The 19,944-nt window shown below is 38.4% G+C and overlaps 1 protein-coding gene across 1 annotated transcript in view; it reads right to left on the bottom strand.

Annotated features, from left to right (window-relative positions):
- The window catches only part of LOC108757575 (uncharacterized), a 97,231-nt gene extending 77,353 nt beyond the window's left edge, over window positions 1-19,878 (bottom strand). The window contains exon 1 of the mRNA XM_018502036.1: window positions 19,563-19,878. The gene's annotated coding sequence lies outside the window, so the exon portion shown is untranslated. The remainder of the gene's footprint in view (window positions 1-19,562) is intronic.
- Between the last annotated feature and the right edge of the window lie 66 nt (window positions 19,879-19,944).

Raw genomic sequence — 19,944 nt, 5'->3', positions numbered from 1 at the left:
ATATAGGACGAGCAAACAATGGTATCAAACGAACGCGATTTAATGCTTCGAAGCTATTCCTGCTTTTGAACCGCCACGCAAAGTAGGTTACATTTCCTCTCTGATGGATTTTTTTTTTTTTTTTAGAACTTCATTGCTAATTAAACGTATCACATCAGCAGTGCTTGTAAAAAGTAATGTATAAAAAGTTATTGAAATATTCGAAATAATTTTCGTATCTTTAGATTCTAAATTTAGTATTATATTTTCAGACTCCTTTTTTTCATTTGTAAGTTTATTTCTATTTTGAGTTTAACGCGAATTGTCACGTCGGAGATCAGAGATCAGCGATCAGTAAAAAATTGAAGACTCACGTTAAACTTAAAATGGTAAAGAAAAAAAAGGAGTAAGATGCAATTATGATGCATTACTACGAAAGCTGAGCCGTGCTTATGGGTGAGTTATTAATTCCCATTACGATGAGTATAGTATTAATTTAATGCAACGACTCTTTTTAATGAAAGTGCCCATGAATGAAGAGAGTCCATTTGAAATACTAGACGCTGCTGGTATGTCTACTATAATTGCAGTATTAGATGTAATTTCTCTTGCGTAACGTTATTTCTCATGTAGGACGTGCAAATAACGATAATGCCACGGATAAACGTAATTCGATGATTCACGAGAATGCTCTTTTCGCCTGGAAATATTTGGATAGTTTCGTTCCAAACGTTTATTATTATTTCAGTTATATTTCACGTGTATTTACGCTTTCTATTTTAACTTAATATCTCTATAACTAAAAGCAATATGTTTCGCATTGTCAAAGAGTGACATGAATGATGGAAATAGTATCTTATGGAACAACCGAAGTATTCAATCGTGTACTATCGCAATCTTACACCTCGAAAGGTTAAAGCGTCAATACGAATGTATCAATACTCCGTAATAACATCGGCATCTGTTGAAAGAACGCGGCTCACTTTCGCTCGGCCCGGGGTCCGACGCATATCTCGCGAATGCCGCGAGAAAACCTGCAATATAGGAACGGGAGAAAAAGAAAAAGAGAATGGATCGAGCACTCGTAACACCACTGTTCCAGGCGCAATCGAAATCGCGCACTTAAGGAAGACGACGACGACGAAAACAACGATCGCAACGTGGAGAACCAGTCCCGATTTTCGCGTGAAAGCCAAAGTCAATCGGCACACGGGCAAACCCGAAAAGCATTCGCGAGAAAATAAGAAATCGCGTTGCACGAGAAAACCACCGTTGATCGAGAGATTGGCCAGCGACGAGAGAGAGAGAGAGAGAGAGAGAGAGAGAGAGAGAGACTCTTGGCAATTCGCGTTACGCACGATGCTCACGATAATTTCGCGCGAGTCACCTCGTTGAGTCGACGAGCGGCGAGTTTGTTCATCGAGGAAGAAACGCGTTTCCGCTTTTTCCGACTAATGTGGTTATCGCGAGGAATTTCATACGGAAAAACAGCAGAAAAGAGGATATCTGCGCATTGTTTCGAAAGCTTTAGCTTTCAAGAGAAGTTCAGAGTAAAACAGAGAATAATTTGCTCCATCCGAATGAATGTCTCTATTATTATTATATAATGGAATGCTTATTAAATAAAATTATGAAATATCGATACGTTAAGTTCAAGTCATACATACTGAATTTTTTTTATCCAAAAGAATAGAATAACACAATAAAATAATATATTTTATCATAATATGAGATTTATCCTGGCGATTTGATTTTATAATAGTGCGAGATAAATTTATGTGCATCAATTTGTCTTCTACCTTATTATAACATAATGCCGTCCGATGATATATTCAACAAAGTCTGAACCATTGAGATTCGATCTAGAGAATTGAACTTGAAATAAAAAATAAACGCAATCAATCTCTAACAATAGTAACATACAAGATTAGACGAGCTTATCTGGAGCTGCATGACCGAAGATCTATAGATTGTAAATCAGTAAGATACCAGAAGGAATCATTATGCAAGTGTACAATAGAGTCGCCAGGTGTAATGTAGGAAGCTGTTTCGTCACGGAATATGCGTTACATTGTACCTCACTAATCTTCCAGACTGACAATGAATTAGAATAGACGTCTTGTCTTTTAGCTTCCAATTGTATTTCTTGAAGAATCTATCATTGGCTGTGAGACACCTATTCAGATTTAAATACCGATGTTTACGATTACAATTCCCTATCATTGGAGTAATTAAATTATTCCTCTATATTTATACACGCCTGAATCCTACGAAATCTATTGAGTTAGATATTATCTTGTATCTCAATATTAAATCTATTACAGATGTAACAATCGCAATTGAACGAGCTTATCTCGAGCTCGTTCGATTCCCCGGGTCAATCGATTGTAAATAGGATAAGATATCATTAAGAGTCATTACTGATACAACCGGAACCTCAGGCACATATACCAGTGTCTACAGTCATAATTACAAGTAATCCATCACCGTCTCGATATAATTGGAGTAATCAATTTATCCCTGCGTGTGCGTTCCTTAACTCCGGGAGAGCCATAAATCTAAATATTATCTCGCATTTCGTATGTGAAAATCTACCATGCACGAATTTAAGCGCACGAAATCGAACGAGCTTAATCCGTTCCCGATTGCTTATATAAATCGGTAAGATGTCATTACGGAGTCACTGTACAAACGGTGTATGTACAGCGTTATACGTAACGTTAGGAGTGCGCGAGGTGGAGGAATCCGCTGCCGGTGCGGAGGAATCTCGGACTTTACAGCCAGCGGCGATCATTAAGATCACTTATAGGCTCGGATATCTCGATGGACTACGCGGAACGAGGAGCCGATGGTGGTTATGGGACGCGCGCGCGAGAGAGAGAGAGAGAGAGAGAGAGAGAGTCCATGGGAGCTCGGGAGGTACCCGGGCACCGCCTAGCCACCGTTCTTCCTCCTCCCATCTCACCTCTCCTTCTCGCTTCGCCGATTTAAAGTGGTGTACGAACCCTCCGGCCACGTTCTTCGTCGACGCGTCGATCTATAGATCGGAGAGAATAACTCTTCCTCCCCTTCTATGCTCGTTGTCCTCTCATCTCTTCCTCTTCCTTCGCTAGGTACGCTCTCGCGTAAAATAGACTCTAAAATTGATCGCAATTGCTAAAGTCTACCGCGTCTAACTCTCTCTCGTTTTAGCGAGTGCAGGGTGATTGGGAAAAGTGAGAGCGGGGAACAAATTGGTGGCAAATAACGTTTCCTCCTTTCCTTATGGCTTTTCTTACACCGAGAACCACGTAAAACGAGCTAAAATCGATCAGGTAAAACTCAACTATACCTAAATTATCTAAAGTAAGAGTGGCAGGCAAATTGATGACCATTTATGTTCCTCCCTCTTATTACTATCACTATCGTTGCTTAGAGACAGGGGAGAGAAAGAGCAATTTCTTCTTTTCCAATTTTTACGCACAGTCGAACTATTAGATACTTTCGAGAAGATTCACATTTTCTTCACTACAATCTAACAGCTGCGTTTCTCGACTGAAGATTAGCTTCGTTAAACATGTAACTTGTAGATCGCAAGACTACAGGTGCATAGAAGGTCACGTGCTATTATAATCCGTGATTGCTATCACCGATTAGACTTTCGATGGTTAGAATCGAAGGCGTAATTTCAAAGGAATCACGGACGATTCGTCCTGGGCCGTGGTTTTCGGCTCGTTGCTCATGATTACTTTCGCTGACACACATTCCCATGTACCACGTATTACATACACGTCGCGGGATGAGAGGAGAACAAAAGAAGTGGCGTGGCGAAGGTAGGTAAGAAATACGTCGAACGTGTGTACGGTAATCAGACTAATCAGCTATGCCGGACACGTGGAGCGCGTGTTGCTGGAGAGCGTGTGCGTTTTATATGGCGCAAGAGCCATACGAAAGGAGCCATCGTCGAGAGATTAGGATCCGACCAAAACATATTACGTACGATCGCCCCGAGCCCGGAGGCACAATAGGCGTCGTACGCGGCGGCTACGTGCGCAACGTCTTTGCTTACGGTATAGAGGATTCGAGATCTGATAAAGAACGCCGCACGTACACGTGAAGCACTTCACTTTCTACCTTTGTGCGCGAGAACGCCTCGCTGTGTGTAATTTGTGAACGCATCTCGCATATTTATGGACACCGTAAAATGGAACTGTTCCGCACAGCGACCGTACTTGAAGGAATGAATCACCTAGACGATGCTACGTTTCGTTCGGTATACGGAAAAAACGATTTTGCTAAAGTATTAACAAATTTTTAGCTATAAATACAGACATAATCTTAAAAAATAGGCTCAAATAATTTATAACATTAAAACCAAAACAAGACTAAATCATCATATGTATTGGCAAGTGATTGTTTTTCAAATGAGTCGTTGAGTTCAATTTGTAATTTCAACATTGAGAATGACCCAATAGGGGTCGGTCGAAACGTTTGCTAATAAACTTATGTTATCGTAGTTAATCTAGCATTAAGATTTAGCTTGGCTCGTAGCCCTTGTTTAGCTTTAATTTTATAAATACAGATCTAAAAATAATTTTGTTTAATCAAAGTAATTACGCAGAAATCTGAAGCATGATGAGCAATGCTGTAAAAAGGTTTGACATTCTAGCAATCAGTTTGAGTATTCTATACAATTATTTTTATGGTCCAACAAAATGATTTTCAGATCTGTATCTAGTTAAATTTTTAGATATGTATTTCAGCAAAACCGTCCTTTCTTTATAGATATAGAAAGGAGATGGAATCGAAGAGTTTGAAAAACTAAGGCCGGTATTCATAGAATACGTCTTAATAAGATGAACCAATTAGAGAGCTGTATTAAGACTCTTAAGATGATTTTAAAATAAAAACCGACTATGAATATTGGCCACAGAGTCGTACTAGCATTTCAAAACATTACTTAAGACGATCTTGAAATGAGAACAAATTATGAATACTAACCACAGGCACTGTATTAGCGTCTTAAGACATTACTTAAGACGACCTTGTAATAAGAACGGATTATGAACACCTGCTTAGAACTTTCTTACATGAATCTATTGTCAGCGGAAACTCGGCCCACGCTGCGCTTATAATACAATACGTCAATGCAGCAGTTTATTGATGGCATGTAAACGAAGAAAAATGATAATTTTTAATAACGCGAAGGCGGATAAAGTTATAACACAATTTCTCGAATAATTGCTGCGTAAAGAGAAAATAATGACCGAGAGCTCAGAGCGCGCGGGTTAGGCACGCATGCATGCGGATGCGCTCTGTTCTCCCTTCTTCATCTCGTCTTTCTCGCAGCTATTTGCTCGTAGCTCGTAGGCGCTCACGGGCCGTTTCAGCCCGTGTGTTACGTGCCGGGATATGCACATATAATTACGCCTGTATACACGCGTAAGTTTTCTTCGACTCGCAGGAGCGATAATCATTTCTGCCGCGCGGTCGTCGAGGAGACTTTTACGCCGCGATCGGCGCGGCGCGGCGCGCAACGAGCCACGTTTCCGCGCGATTGCATCTATGTATCCGCGGACGAATGCTCACGAAAGTATCTTTACACCCAGGACCATTAGTCCCTCCGAGTCTTCCTTTCCGCGTTTGCCTACCGTTTCCCCTTTCCTTCGCCCATATAACATTGCCCTTTTACTCAGCTTCCTCGCGACTTCCTTGTTTCACGGTCGATCGTACCCGTGTATCGTCGATCGATTCGGTGAAATAATCGCGAATAAATGTCGATGCAAAAGGCGCAGCATCAATGTATAGGCGCGGCGACAGCGCGTAATGCATTTATTTTTACCGCCTGCATGTACTCCGCGCGATAATGCGTACACCTGAAGAATATATAACCCAACTAGTACTACCGCATTCAATTCTTTACGAAGAAAATTATTCGTGAAACATATCGGGGGAAATTAGGCCTCGAAGTAACTTTAGAATGACACATTAAAAACAGAAAGCAGACGTCGGTTCCACTTCAAGATACTAATTGTAAGATACTACGAGATAATCTAAATTGAAACTCTAGCTGAAAAAAACAATCAGTGATGATAAGACGTCGTGTATACAGTCGATATATACGGAGCCGTCAATTTTCCGGTTCGTAAAAAAGGAGATCGAATTCTGTGAAGCGAAAAATTGGCGCGACGAGTCGCAGCCGCGCTGTGAATTGCGATGTGCACAATGTACGCCAGTAATCATTCAATTGCGCGGGATTAATGACGGTGCGTTACGTAGCGTATTAATAAAACTGTTACGCATCGTCGGTAAGCCTGTGGCTCTCGGCGCGATTTCTTCCATAAAACATAGCTGAGTTGAATCGCTATCGGGAGGACGGAACGGCACGTTCTCGTCTGATTCTTCGGCCGCTTACACTGTTGATAGGACGTGACGAGTTTGGAATAATTGCAGGAAGACGAGAAATACGCTGATCTTGAATTCACAGTCGATGCGCATACTACAGTGCGAAGTTATTACATTCGCATCGGCGTAACGTCGGAAGCATATCAATTGGTTATCCGGTTGAAACGATCAACGACACTTAATACACGAATTACTAACCACATGATTCATAATTCTGTTGAAATATCTAAAAATTTAGGTAGGAAAAGATACAGATCTTAAAATAATTTTGTTGGACCATCAAAATAATTACACTGGAATTTCAAGAGGTGCTATAGAAAAAATTTTGACATTCTAGCAACCAGTTTGAGTATCCTATGTAATTATTTTGACAGTCCGACAAAATTATTTTCAGACCTGTATCTAATTTTAAATCCAGCAAAACCATCCTTTCCATGCGGAAAAAAATTCTTTTGCTAGAATACTTAAAAATTTATAAGTAGAGAGGTGAGACCTGAAAATAATTTCTGTCGGTCTATTAAAATAACTGTAAGAAATTCAAGCATGACAAGTAACGCTGCAAAGAATTTTGACATTTCTAGCAGCCAGCTTGAACGTCCTATATAATTAATTTAATAATCTAATTAAATTATTTTCAGATTTGTATTTACCTCTGCAAAATCATTCTTTCCATGTAGTATTATAATTTCCTAGTAATTAAAAAAATGTAAGAAACAAAAAAAATGTACGCTTGGAATATTTTAAAGCAGAGAAAATGTATTATTACGAACGGTAGTCTTTTATGGTGTCAATTAAAATCAATTTTTCCCCTGCTTGAAATATCGTGGACAAAAGATCTTTTATAAACTCTTCTCTCGGTCCAATAAGATTTTATTGTACGATAAACTTTTTATCTCTTTTGAATGAAATTCAACGCTATTCACGAGGAACAAACGGAAATGAAATGGAGCTGAAATGCCTGGGACGTTGATGAGGCCAAAAGGACGCGGCCGCTCGCACGCGCGCGCGTGCGTTACGCAACCGCATCGAGACCATAATGTCCGGCCTTGCAAAAAGGGGCCCGCTGGAATGCAGATCCTTTCAAAGGATAATCATTTCTCGGGAATACACACGGCACTACCGCTATTCAGGGTTCGATGAATATTGCATGGAAACCGTTCGAGCCGCGCGCCGCGCCGGTGTTTAACGCTCGCGAACCACCGAGACATACGTCAAATATTAATCCTTAGAAATACCCGGCTTTCTTCGCTCCCACGTGCATCATCGCTCGGAATATTTTACGATCTGTTATCGTAAACAAAAAGCGTATAATTTCATTGGGAAATTCCGCGATAGTGCCATTCTCGAATTTGAGACGACTCGTATCTACTTTTAGCAGATCCACAAAAATGTTAATTATACTGAGAGAAAAGTGTTTGTACCTGTGATTATGTAATCATATGGCAAAATAATTATGGTTATTCTCTAAAATCTTTAAAGTGACATTTAATTCTAAAGAGTGACAATGTTCAATAAGTGTTGAAAAAGAGTGACTCAATTGTCAATTTTTAAGGAGGACTTCATTCTTCAGAATTAGATTCCACTCCAAAGATTTTAGAGGATACAAGCTTCATCTTTACAGTTATTATTGTTACAATGTTAAAATAATATAATTATACTTATATTATAGTTCTAAAAAATATATAATTGGCACCAAAAAAATAACTATAAACTACAGTAAAATTATAATAATTGCAATCATTTTTTTTCTCAAGGTAGCTTAAAAATATATCTTGTTGAAATTATTTTTCAAATATAAATGTCACAAAATATACATTGAAGAATATATATTTCTACTTATTATTATTGAAAAGAAAGACTGAATTAAAAATCTGTTGAAGAAATAAATTCTTGAAACAATGTTAAAGTCTAGTCGTAGAAGTATGCGATCTAATCTCGCCTTAAATTATTTCTCTAGCGAAGTGAATACGAATACGTAAGGCGAAAGAAACTACTCGTGTAATTTCGTTTTGAATAACCGCTGATGCTCGGTCCCGGACCATTGGGAAACCACGCGATGTAAAGGAGGAAGAAGGGACTGACGCGGGCGGTGGGAAATGAGTTTTACCCTCTTACGTGGTACGAGAGCGCGTGTCGCGCAATTTCCCTCGCGGCATGGATCCTGTTAACATCCGCCTTTCCATCGCCTCGCGATCAAATATGTACGAAGTCGGCTGGTTACACATCGGCATTTTTATTTACGTAAATCAAACGCATCATATCTTCTCGCCTTGTCCGACTTTCTCCTACGTAAATATCATGCACTGCACACAGGTAGATTGGCTCGTTCAAGTAATATGAATGTTTTAAACATGAATTTATGCCTTTCGATCGTCGAGGACCTCCAAATATTTTAATTAAAAAATTCGATTTATATTTAAATATTTAATGCACTTAATATTTAATGCACTTAAAGTTAGAAGTTACAAACATTCGAGGCAAAAAATTTGAAGACACTTTTGAAAATTGACATTTTTTTGGAATTATTTACTTATTCAAATATCTGTAACAAAGTTTTTTCATAACATTATTGTAAATATTTCGACAAATAATTCTCCAAAAAATACTAATATTTATAAAAAGTGTTTTGATCTGAAACGTATATGGATATTAAAAAATAATAAAAATATTATTTAAAGTTTTTCTTTAATTTGTTTACTCTTTTCAATTTTATTTAGCGTAGTACAAAAAAATTGTCCTGAAAATTTTAAAACAACTTAAGAACTGCTGGGACGAATGCACGGTGCGTAACTACACAAATACTTTGGAAAAAATCCAGTCAAGGCTCTCTAGGACAGAATATATTAGCCGCGATTTTTAGGCACCGCACGTTTCACGAAAGTTTACCGAGATCGCGTCTCAGTTAAGGCAGAGATTTACGATCTCTCCTGACCTACGGTCTTCAGAAGTCGTTTGCCCGCCTTAAAAAAGCGAGGCGTTAGCGGTCGGTCCTTATTGGAAAGATAAACAGAGATACAGAACCGTGAAACGTGCGACTTTTCTCTCGGTATCCAATTTTATCTTTGGTAATTATATATGTATATTAGGAGAGAGTGAACACACATAATAACGCGTACACATTACGAGAAAGTAAGAAGTCTCGTTTAAAAAAAGTGACCCTCTGCTCGACTTATAAATATTCAGAATTGGTGTTTCGAGCACCAGCCTTGGTGGACGGTTATTAACACGTGCAATCGTTGCTTTCCATTTCCACACAAATTCTACTGAATATTTTGCGCGGGCATATAAGCACCATTTGTCCTTGTTGAATATTTGATAAACAAGGATGAACTCACTGCTTACAGCAGTGAAAACGAAACGTACCCTGAGTCTAAAACTATACGAGTACTTTATACTCAGGTAATGATGTCACTACTTGCTTACTTTGATGATGTTATCACGTAACACAGGTTTGTAATCTTACTTTTAATGAGAGTTACAAGACTCAGTAAAGCACACAGTCTCGAGTTTATTCAGATTGTAGGCAAAAACTCTGTTCAATCTCACTTGTCAGAATGAAAAGGAAAGTGCATTCAACTGCGTTATGACGTCACACATGAGAATTACCTGAGTTTTGACGTAAATGGAAAGCAACTTTTGCGTGTGTGTGAACTTACGTCCTACGAATGGAATTATGGAAAGTACAAAGTTACGGAATAGACGCCATCAAATTGCAGCACCGCGAACCACGTCTTCTGAAGTGATACTTGCGACTAACATACAGTTTAAAATTGATGGATTGCTCCGAGACACGTGCGGTCGCACCCAGAGTGCCGTCAACGGGCGTTAACTCGAAAGGGTTAACGAGTGTGTCTTCGCGATCGCGTATAGCGGTGCTGCCGACATTGTATCTCAAATGAGCATTCCAAGGCGAGTCGGACGCTTCGTAAATCAGAGTTCGAGAGGTTAAACGGGACTTCCGCGACGCTGCTCGTGTTCCTCCGTTGCCCCGCAGAAATGCACGCGGTGAGGAACACGCGCGGCAGCCGAAGATGGGCGAGGCAGGTGGAGAACGAACGCGGCTCGAAAGATGAACGGAACCACGCGGCGGCAGAGAGAGGCAGAGAGAGGCAGAGAGAGAAAGAGAGAGAGGAGAGGCGAGTCGAGAAGAGCTCTCTCGCGGAGAGAGAACGAGCGGAGGACCCATCGGTTGAGGAATGCTCGTGAAAGTCTCGAGCCATTGAGCACGACGAACGAGGCTCGCTATATCGCGCGCTCGCCATTCGCGCGGCCCTTATCTCCCCGGACCCCTTAACATTAGGTAAGAGTTTATGGCGGTCTGCACACGCCAAGGTCTCGTTTCCGCGTACCAAGGTTACCGGCGACCCAAACGAGATGAGGATTCGTGGAGATGCGGTATGGACTGATTTACTGTAGCAATAACGGCCGAATGGACGCAAATCGCAAGTTTAGAATTCATTAAAAACATAAGCCCTTTAATAGAGCATTTTCCACTGGAAAAACTACAACATTGCACACTGAGTGCAGTTGAATGTAAATCAATTTACGTATATTTTTATTTTACATTTTACATTAACGTAAATTAATTAACCCTTTTAATTACATATTCTGTGTTGTCACAGTAACCTCATAACTTTAAAAAGATTAAATTATTTATCAATACTGTAAACCGATTTGCGTTCTATTCACCAGTATTGCACTAGTTTTTTTAGGATAACATTCACGAAAAACACAGTTTTGTTGAAGTATCTAAAAATTTTGCTAAATACAGATTTTAAAATAATTTTATCGAACCATTAAAATAAATACGTTTGCTGATAATGCTGCAAAAAGTTTAGATATTCTAGCAACTAATTTAAGCGTCCTACATAACTTTTTTGATGATTCAATCAAAATTATTTTCAGATCTGTATCTAGCTGAATTTTTAGGTACTTTAACAAGATTATTCTTTCCATACAGTTTTCGATTGAATAATTTTGTTTCCATAATTTTAACATTATCGCTTTTAGCAAACCTATATTATGACGAAGTTCATCGATGGCACACGCGATTACGAATTATTTAGAACGAAAGCAGGCAACATTTTAAAAAGAGAAAAGGAGAAGAGAGAGGTATATATGGCTTTCATCTCATTTTAATTCAGTTATCCATCTCATGGAGATGGTATCGATCACCTTTCGGAAGCAAGAGGCGCAATAATCGTTAACCTGAAACCTGGTTGACCCACAAAATCCAAAAGGTGAGAGCTGGAACGCAAAGTCAAACCACTCGGATGAGACTCTGACCTCTTACTCCCGTCCTGATAGCCACATATTAATTAATGCGTCGCCTTACGCAGATAAATTGAGCCCTCACGCGTTACAATATTAATAGATGGTATATTTTTCATCGAGCTTTCTATTAGTAATATTTTTGAAATTATAGTAAATGTGTATGTATTATTCATAAAAGAACCTATCGAAAATTCCGTCTTGGCTTTTCTGCCATATCGATCCATTCAAAAGTAATACAATTAAAAAAGATTTCGAGTAACTATCAGAAATAAGTTAAGGAAACGTTTCCCTATCAGTTATCAAAAAAGTGAGCTAGTTTTTTTTATAAAAAGCTGTCACGGTGATTTTTAAAGATTGTGAAACGAAAGCGATAAAAATGACATTAATAATGTTAAGAATATATTCTTTTTGCCAATATCATTAATTAATTAATAATTTTTGTCAAGTTAAAAAATAGTTTTCCCTTTTTGCAGAAAACTCAATTTTTTAATTAGAATTATGCACTTTTGAAGCAAGATAACGATATATCAATATTAATATAAAACTTATTACATTTAAATGATACCATCAGTATTAAGTAAGATTTTGTATCAAAGTAATGTTACGTCGATAGGTTGCGACATGTAAATTTGCACAATAAGCAAGTCGATCATGCCATCATCAATTCCTTGACGATGACACGCGCAGCTAATCTTTGAGAAGTATCACCTTGGGTATACAACCAGAGTCAGGTTCTCATCGTCAATACATAAAAGTCGGATGATGAAAACACAGCAGGTCGCCATTTATTCGACCGTGCGCACAACACTTGACACCTTACTGATTTACCATTCAGATATTCATTCAGGTTCGGTTTATCAAGAATTCCAGCGTGCCTTAGTCATTGTCCCAGTTCTCTTAAATATTCCCCAACACGTTTCATTCGTAATTCTCCCCCCCCCCCCCCCCAGCCATCCTCCAGCACCGCTATGCGGCATTTCAGGAGGCTCCACGAATTCATTTCGTGTCGTTCACGAATCTATAATCCTACCGACATCGCTATGTTCTTCTTCATGTATCCAATTAATTCTGATGTTAACCGGTATATTTATAAACGCGGTGAATTCACGAAGCGCGGTTTATTTTACCCATTGATTTATTATATTGATTCACGCTACCTGGATTTATGATACCTCTCAGGCATGCGTAAACTTTGAATATCAGGAATAATCAAATCGCTTTCGACTAAAATGAAGAATTATACAATTTCGTAAGACGAACGAGTAAGACGTTTGGCATGATAAGATGATTAATGTATGAATAACATTCTTTCCCTCACGCGATACAGTACAAGCGTAATTAAAAGACAATAGTACGTACACTACATAAAAAAAGGATACCTATTGTTAAATTTATAATGTCAAATTATGCCCAATTTAAGTTATTGTTAATCACATCTATAGGTCGTCACTGCTTCTGCCTAATATGTCGTTAATTTGACTAATAAGGCTGGATTGTTCCACCTATCGATAAACTTCAACCCACTCTCTAACTCTCTTACTCTCTTATCCTCTTACTCTTTTACTCTGTTGTTTATCCATTAGGTAAATTACCACATAATTCATCCAAAGATGGAACAATCGACCCTTAAACAATGAAATTAAACTATTCAAAAATGTAGTATCTCTTAAATTCGACTCAAATTTAGTTTATTATTTACCAAGTGCACAGGTTAATATAAGATGATTATTTATTTTGACTAACCAGATTGATCTAAACTTTGATGAAAGTTAAAAATAACAAAATATTATATAACTTATAAAGGATTGAATTACCATGCTTCTAAAAAAGTGTATTTCGTAGGATTCTGATGAAACCACCTTCGCATAACGTCTGCGTTATGCTGCGTTAACTCGCGTCTGCTAAATTAGGCGAGGTGTGAAAAAGGACACTCGTGAGTACGAGTAATGAATTTTTTGGGGGGGGGAGAGAAAGGAAGGGGGGGGGACTGGGAAGATGAATTTCGGCGCGAGAACACGGCAGGTACCGTAACTTCGTGAAAAAGATGGCTATCGTGCGGCCGACCGACCGACAGAGATGTGGAGGGCGAGATGCGGATTCGGCACGACGGGAGGAGTGCAAATAAAGTTCACGATCGGCGCACGGACGCGATGGTAGGCCGCCGCCGAGTATTCTAACGGGGCAACGTCACGGCACGTTAACGTTCTACCAATGCGGAGGGGCTACCTTTCCGCGGTCATTTTCCATACTCTGTCGACCAGAGATCGCAGATCCGCGCATCGTTTCCGCGGCACGGTTCCGCCAAATAATCGGCGAATCGTGGTCGACTCGACTAGAGACCCTCTAATAGGAATCTGGACATGAATCGTAGTTTTATTTGTGTGCAGGATAATCATAACAAAATCGAAGAGAGGCAAGGACGTTTACATTTACTATTTCTTTCTCTTTCTCTTTCTGTTGTATCTTTTTCTTCATGACGAATCAATTAAAAGTGACTTTCTCAAGTCTAGATTCTTATTAGAGCGTCTTTAGATTCGACTAGGACCGAATAAAAAAACTCGTCTCGTCAATAGATGATTGATTGGTTTTCTTCTGACATTTTTCCTAATTTGTTTTAAAACGTTTTACGGAGAATTGAGATGTATAACAATATTTCATGAGGTAGCGCAATGAAAATTTATCATTAATTATCCCAAAAACTCGTCAGACCAGACACCAAAATCTGTAATATAATTACTGACACTACTTTGTAAGACCTATTCAATTTATCTTAATTAAAAGGCACTGATTAATTCCAAGGCACTAATTAATTTCCAAAATGACATAAATTCATTTAAAGAAAGGAATACTAAGTATATTTTAATAAGTACTCTCTAAAACTTTTAGAGTGAATCTCATCATAAAGAGTGAAATCTCGCTCTTAAAGACTGAAAATTGAGCCACTCTTTTTCAAGACTGACATGAATTTTTACTCTTTAGAGTGAGATTCCACTCCAAAGACTTTAAATAAGAATAATCCAAATTTGCACAAATGTACTTAACAAAAAATTAAATTGTTTCACATTTTTGACAAAGAAGATTTATAATGTGGATTCAATAGACCCACAATCAGCTTAGGATCGAACAGGCTACCCGTCAGAGGAAGATAATTGACTAGTAACAGGGAGAGCGAGAATACTTCCGACTTAATTTATCGCCACCTCGGCGAGTACGTGCGGGGAAATAAATGCGGAGTGGAAAATTCGCAGAATGCGGCGAAGAGAAGGAAACGACACTCCGAAAGACGCAGTAAGTCGCAGCGGAATACAGCATTTATAGGCGTGCCGCGCACAAGGGAATCTCATACGGGGATATAGCCGTGCGAAACTTTTCAACTGTCCGTCTGGCTATACTTCTCGTTCGGTTATACCCCACGAAAGCTATAACATCTCCACCGACCGGTGCTCGTAAAAATCGCGTATTGTATTTGGCTGCAAGCGGAAAGATGCGCTCATCTCCGTCCGGCATTGTTTTCCGTCTAAGAAAATATCGCCCGCCGCGTGCGACCATTCTTTTTGCCTGAAAATATAATCGCGATCGCCTGTCTTTCACGCCGTGAAAGACCTACAAAAAGACACGAAATAGCTTGACCAGATTTGCAAAATAATTCTACCATATTCGATACAAAGTTCTATCGTCGAGTAATTCCATTTTAAACAGAATCATTCTCCGCTCTCGATTCCCAGTTACAATAAGGCAAGACACAAAAAGTTTCGAAAGTTTAAAGAAATTCTTAGAAAACTTTTTGCAAACTAGCAATCTTGCCGCCATAATATTGCTGAAAGAAATCCGGTGATAATAATCCGCAATTACTAGCGAATTAATATAATAATTAAACTTCTATAATGATTAAATTTCTTCAAGATAAGCTACGAAAAAATGTCTCATTGGACCCTTGGAAATAATTCTAAAGCTGCTAGACAATCTATCTCATTTGAGTTCGAATATCTTTTTCGGGGTTAAATCGATCGTTAGCCTAAATGAGTAAAAATTTAGAACGTAGCGCAAGAAGTGACGACTTTCCCACGTTTAAAGGCCCGTAAATCACAACGATAATCAGGCGCGCATTCTCATAACGCGGTATGGTCGCGGTAATCGTCTTCTCGCAGAGGTTGATCACCCAGGGAATTATTATAGGTAAACAACTATTAATTTTCACCTAAGCGGCGACGCTACCGACGCGGCCATGAAAAATCCGGATCACGCGCAATGAAAATTGTCGATGCATTCCTTAACCATGCACGCACGGACGTTCGCACGCGATATCGTCGTGTACATACGCACGCTCGTGCAAGATGCACATTGCGAACTTAGTGCGTATAACGAGCACATAACTAAACGCGGATCCGATGGGCTGCCGATCCACGTTTCGGGATTTATAGTCACCGCGGACGATCAATGACTTGGCAGCGGATCGCGAGGATCGCCTGGACTTCGCATTCCTTTTCCCTTTTTCACTTTTTACGCTTCTTTCAGTCTATCTCTTTCGTTTTCTCGAACTTCTTCCTTTTCGACATCATAATTGAAAACTTAAGGCGGTTTATCACTCGATAATTAAGCGCTCGCGGTGCGATTAAAATGAGAGCGAATTATTTAGCGTGTGAAATATTTTGAAATATAATGATGTCTAAATCGTAAACATAATAGGAGTAAACTACGCATTCTTACATGAAATTATCATTATTAGTTTAGAAAGAGTGCTTAGAAAGAGTTTAGATAGTGATAGTTTGTATAATCGTTCTCTTTTCCTTTAGGTATCGAATTAGAAGATGCGATATGTTCAATTCTTTCTAACGGAGCACAGATGCTTACAAATGTCAAAAAGAGTAATGGTAACCCAAACCCTTGAGTTAAATTGAGTTCGTCCAACAAATGAATTAATTACAATCACAATTAGTTCGTCTTACAAATAATTTTCAATCAAATGATTTTTAATAAAAAATATTGGGAATAATTTAATATTACGAACTTAATAATGTAAGATCAGGGAATACGCAGTCTATTACGCGTATAATTAAAACAAGCTGATTTTATCGAATGAAATACGAAAGAGATACACATTCTATATAGGATATAATGAATGTGTTCCACCTACGTCTATTTAAAGAATAAGTTTCATGATAACGCAAAGTATCCGATGGATATTAACCTGATTACTGCCTTGAAAACGTATCGTGATACAATGTTTCGAAAGCAGGTTAACGTCACGCGAGATAGTCAAAAACTAATCGTGGCGGACCTGGGACGTACATAGACATCACCTGTGCTCTCATAAGTACGACATGCACGACGATACATGTGGCGAAGGTACGAATGGAAATAGGGCGTGCAGTCCGCTCGCCGTGTCAACGAACCTACACGTGCCCATTGCACGTGCGAATGCCGCAATTTTCTCAACGAAATTGGTCACGACTCGCAATCTATTTTTCGCAATTATAAATTGAAGGATTCGATGCAACATTGAATATGCTAATCTAAATTTAATTTTCTCCAAGATTAATTCCTTAAAAAACGCGCATTAAATTGAACCCTTTTGATTGGTTGCGTTCAACACAATGTTTATTTTGCAACTGTATGAAGTTTTCTTAATGATTGGATTATACTTTTAGATCTGAAAATGTAATTCAATCAGAGAATAAAGAAAAGTTCCAACAGTTGCAAAATAAACAGTCTGCTGAACATAACCGTACAGTAATTAAAACTATATAACGTTTTTCTATTAAAATATCACTTTTCATTTATGATGATTGCATTGAGAGGAAAGTGTTGGTATTTAAGACTATAATTGTATAATAAAATAATTATAATCAAGAGTTCTAGTTTTATAATTATTATTCTACAACGTTAGTAATAATAATTATATTTACAATGAAGCCAAGTCTCCTTCTTGGCTAAATATGTTTGCTGAAGTGAATAAATTCTATTCTATTTTCTAATTACATTTACAATTCTCTATAAAAAATATATAGTCGGACCCAAAAACGACTATAAAAATGAAGCTAACTATAAATTATTTTACGCAATTATAATTACAGATATTGAACATTTTGCTCTCAGTGTGCAACGTTTTTTTCAAGATGCCCTTTATTTATAAAATTATTTTCAAATTCACAGTATTTTATATTTTAAATCTTTAATAAATTCAAAACTTTTCTTGAAAAAATAATATCGATGGCGACAGATTCGTGAAACATAAACGTTTGTGAATAACAGTCGTGTTTGTAAAAAGCTGCATATATAAATAGAGAGGAACGTGTTGTACATTAATATTAATGTCTACCGATCCTGTCGTTTTGATGTGCGCTAATATTATGACGGTAATAAAAATTCGCGCGTCCACCGCTGCGAAAATAAATCACTGCGGCGAAGTATATTATGACGCGCACTCGAATAACCGACAATTTGTCTATTGAAATTATTCCGGGTAAATGCCGCGCGTGTGGCATAGCATGTTAATTGTGTATCGCGTTATTTCAATACGCATTACTCATGCATTCACGCCGGCGCGCGCATAATTTATTTCCGAGCTTTAAGGTTTTAATCCTTTCGTTATTTAGAAACGTATGTGCCTACCCACGTACCAACGTGTCTCGAATCGAAATACAGTGACTTTTACTGGGGAGAACATTAAATGAATGTGGAATAAATAATCTGACAAAATAAAAACGCGTGCTTTTGAGTTTCAGCCACTAAAGTCAAGTATCAAGTCGCGTAAATACTCGTTAATTATTTTCGCTTTTATTGTCAAGTTTTTTTTTGTTAATCTAATGCTCGTTTCTATCAATGTAGCAACTTTTATCTTTTTTTCTAGTTCTAAAAATTAAAAAAGAACAAAGACTAAATTAAGCCGAGACCAAAGTTAATTGACAATGACAAAAATGGACATAAGATATGAGTTTCAGCCACTAAAGTCAAGTATCAAGTCGCGTAAATACTCGTTAATTATTTTCGCTTTTAATGTCAAGTTTTTTTTTGTTAATCTAATGCTCGTTTCTATCAATGTAGTAACTTTTATCTTTTTTTCTAGTCCTAAAAATTAAAAAAAGAACAAAGACTAAATTAAGCCGAGACCAAAGTTAATTAACGATGACAGAAATGGACATAAGATAAATTAGAACTGAAATTTTAATCGAAAGACAAAATTCCATAAGACCAAATTTTCCCACGATCGACGCTAAATAATTTTATACACACTGACAAGATTGAAGAAATCGTTAATATTCTCTATTGCTTCATTTTTCTACAAAATTTGTGATGTCGCATTTGTAGTGGGACATTTTGGTACTTTTTGCTAAAATCGAGACAATTAATAGTCTGTACAACACAAAAGCTTGTAGCAACATTACAACATTTGCAATGTTACTGTAATAAAGCAATCACATCACGAATTGGAGACTGAAGATTGCGAATTGGAACATTAGGCTAATTCTACAATGTGCTTTTTGTTTCCTGTTTCTTGCTGTTTGTCTCTTGCCATCATGATCAAAAAAGCAAAAGACGAACAGCAAGAAACAGGAAACAAAAAGCACATTGTAGAATTAGCCTTAGGAGTCTGTTTTCTATAGCTGAACTAGTGACACTAGTGTACACTTTTGGAACTTAAGGTGAGATATATGTAGATTCGATAATTGGCGAAAGCGAGAAAGAGAGTTCTAGTGCAATCTAGTGCAGGAATAGAAAACAAACCTTGGAATTCATGGCATCTAACGACAGTACTTAAGACGTCTTAAATATAAGATCCGAGTATGAATGCTTAAGAGATATTCAATTCGAAAGAGTTAAATCCTATCGCGTGAAGTTCACTCCGATATCGTATATCGAACAGTCGGCCGATCCCTCTCAATCCTCGATCCTTCGAAAAATGTCAAATCAGTAGCTCAACTCACCGATAAATCCGCGACGTTGCTCCTTTTCCCACGACGTGGGTTGACTTTCGTCGCCGCCGGGCTGTCTCAGACGGTGAAGGAAAAGAACTGCGTTTCCAGGGAATTTCCTCTCCTCGATGTGACGACACTCAAAACGAAACTCGTGAACCCAGGCTGTCCGTGGCTGGAGCACGGGAGATCACTACACCGTCCGATGGAGCGAGAGAGAGAGAGAGAGAGAAAGAATAATACACTGCGCTCTCGATCGCGCGGGCGAGCGGCGAACGAACGACGGATGTCATGCACTGTCACCGATCACTGTCAATTGCCAAACGCGACGCGAGGACCTCTCCCCACGTAGACCCTCGTGTAGATAATAGATATTCTTCCGCGTTCCCGACTG

This window comes from Trachymyrmex cornetzi, unplaced genomic scaffold (assembly GCF_001594075.2).
Source record: "Trachymyrmex cornetzi isolate Tcor2-1 unplaced genomic scaffold, Tcor1.1 scaffold147, whole genome shotgun sequence".
NCBI classification, from domain to species: domain Eukaryota; kingdom Metazoa; phylum Arthropoda; class Insecta; order Hymenoptera; family Formicidae; genus Trachymyrmex; species Trachymyrmex cornetzi.
This window is presented reverse-complemented; position numbering and strand designations above follow the sequence as displayed.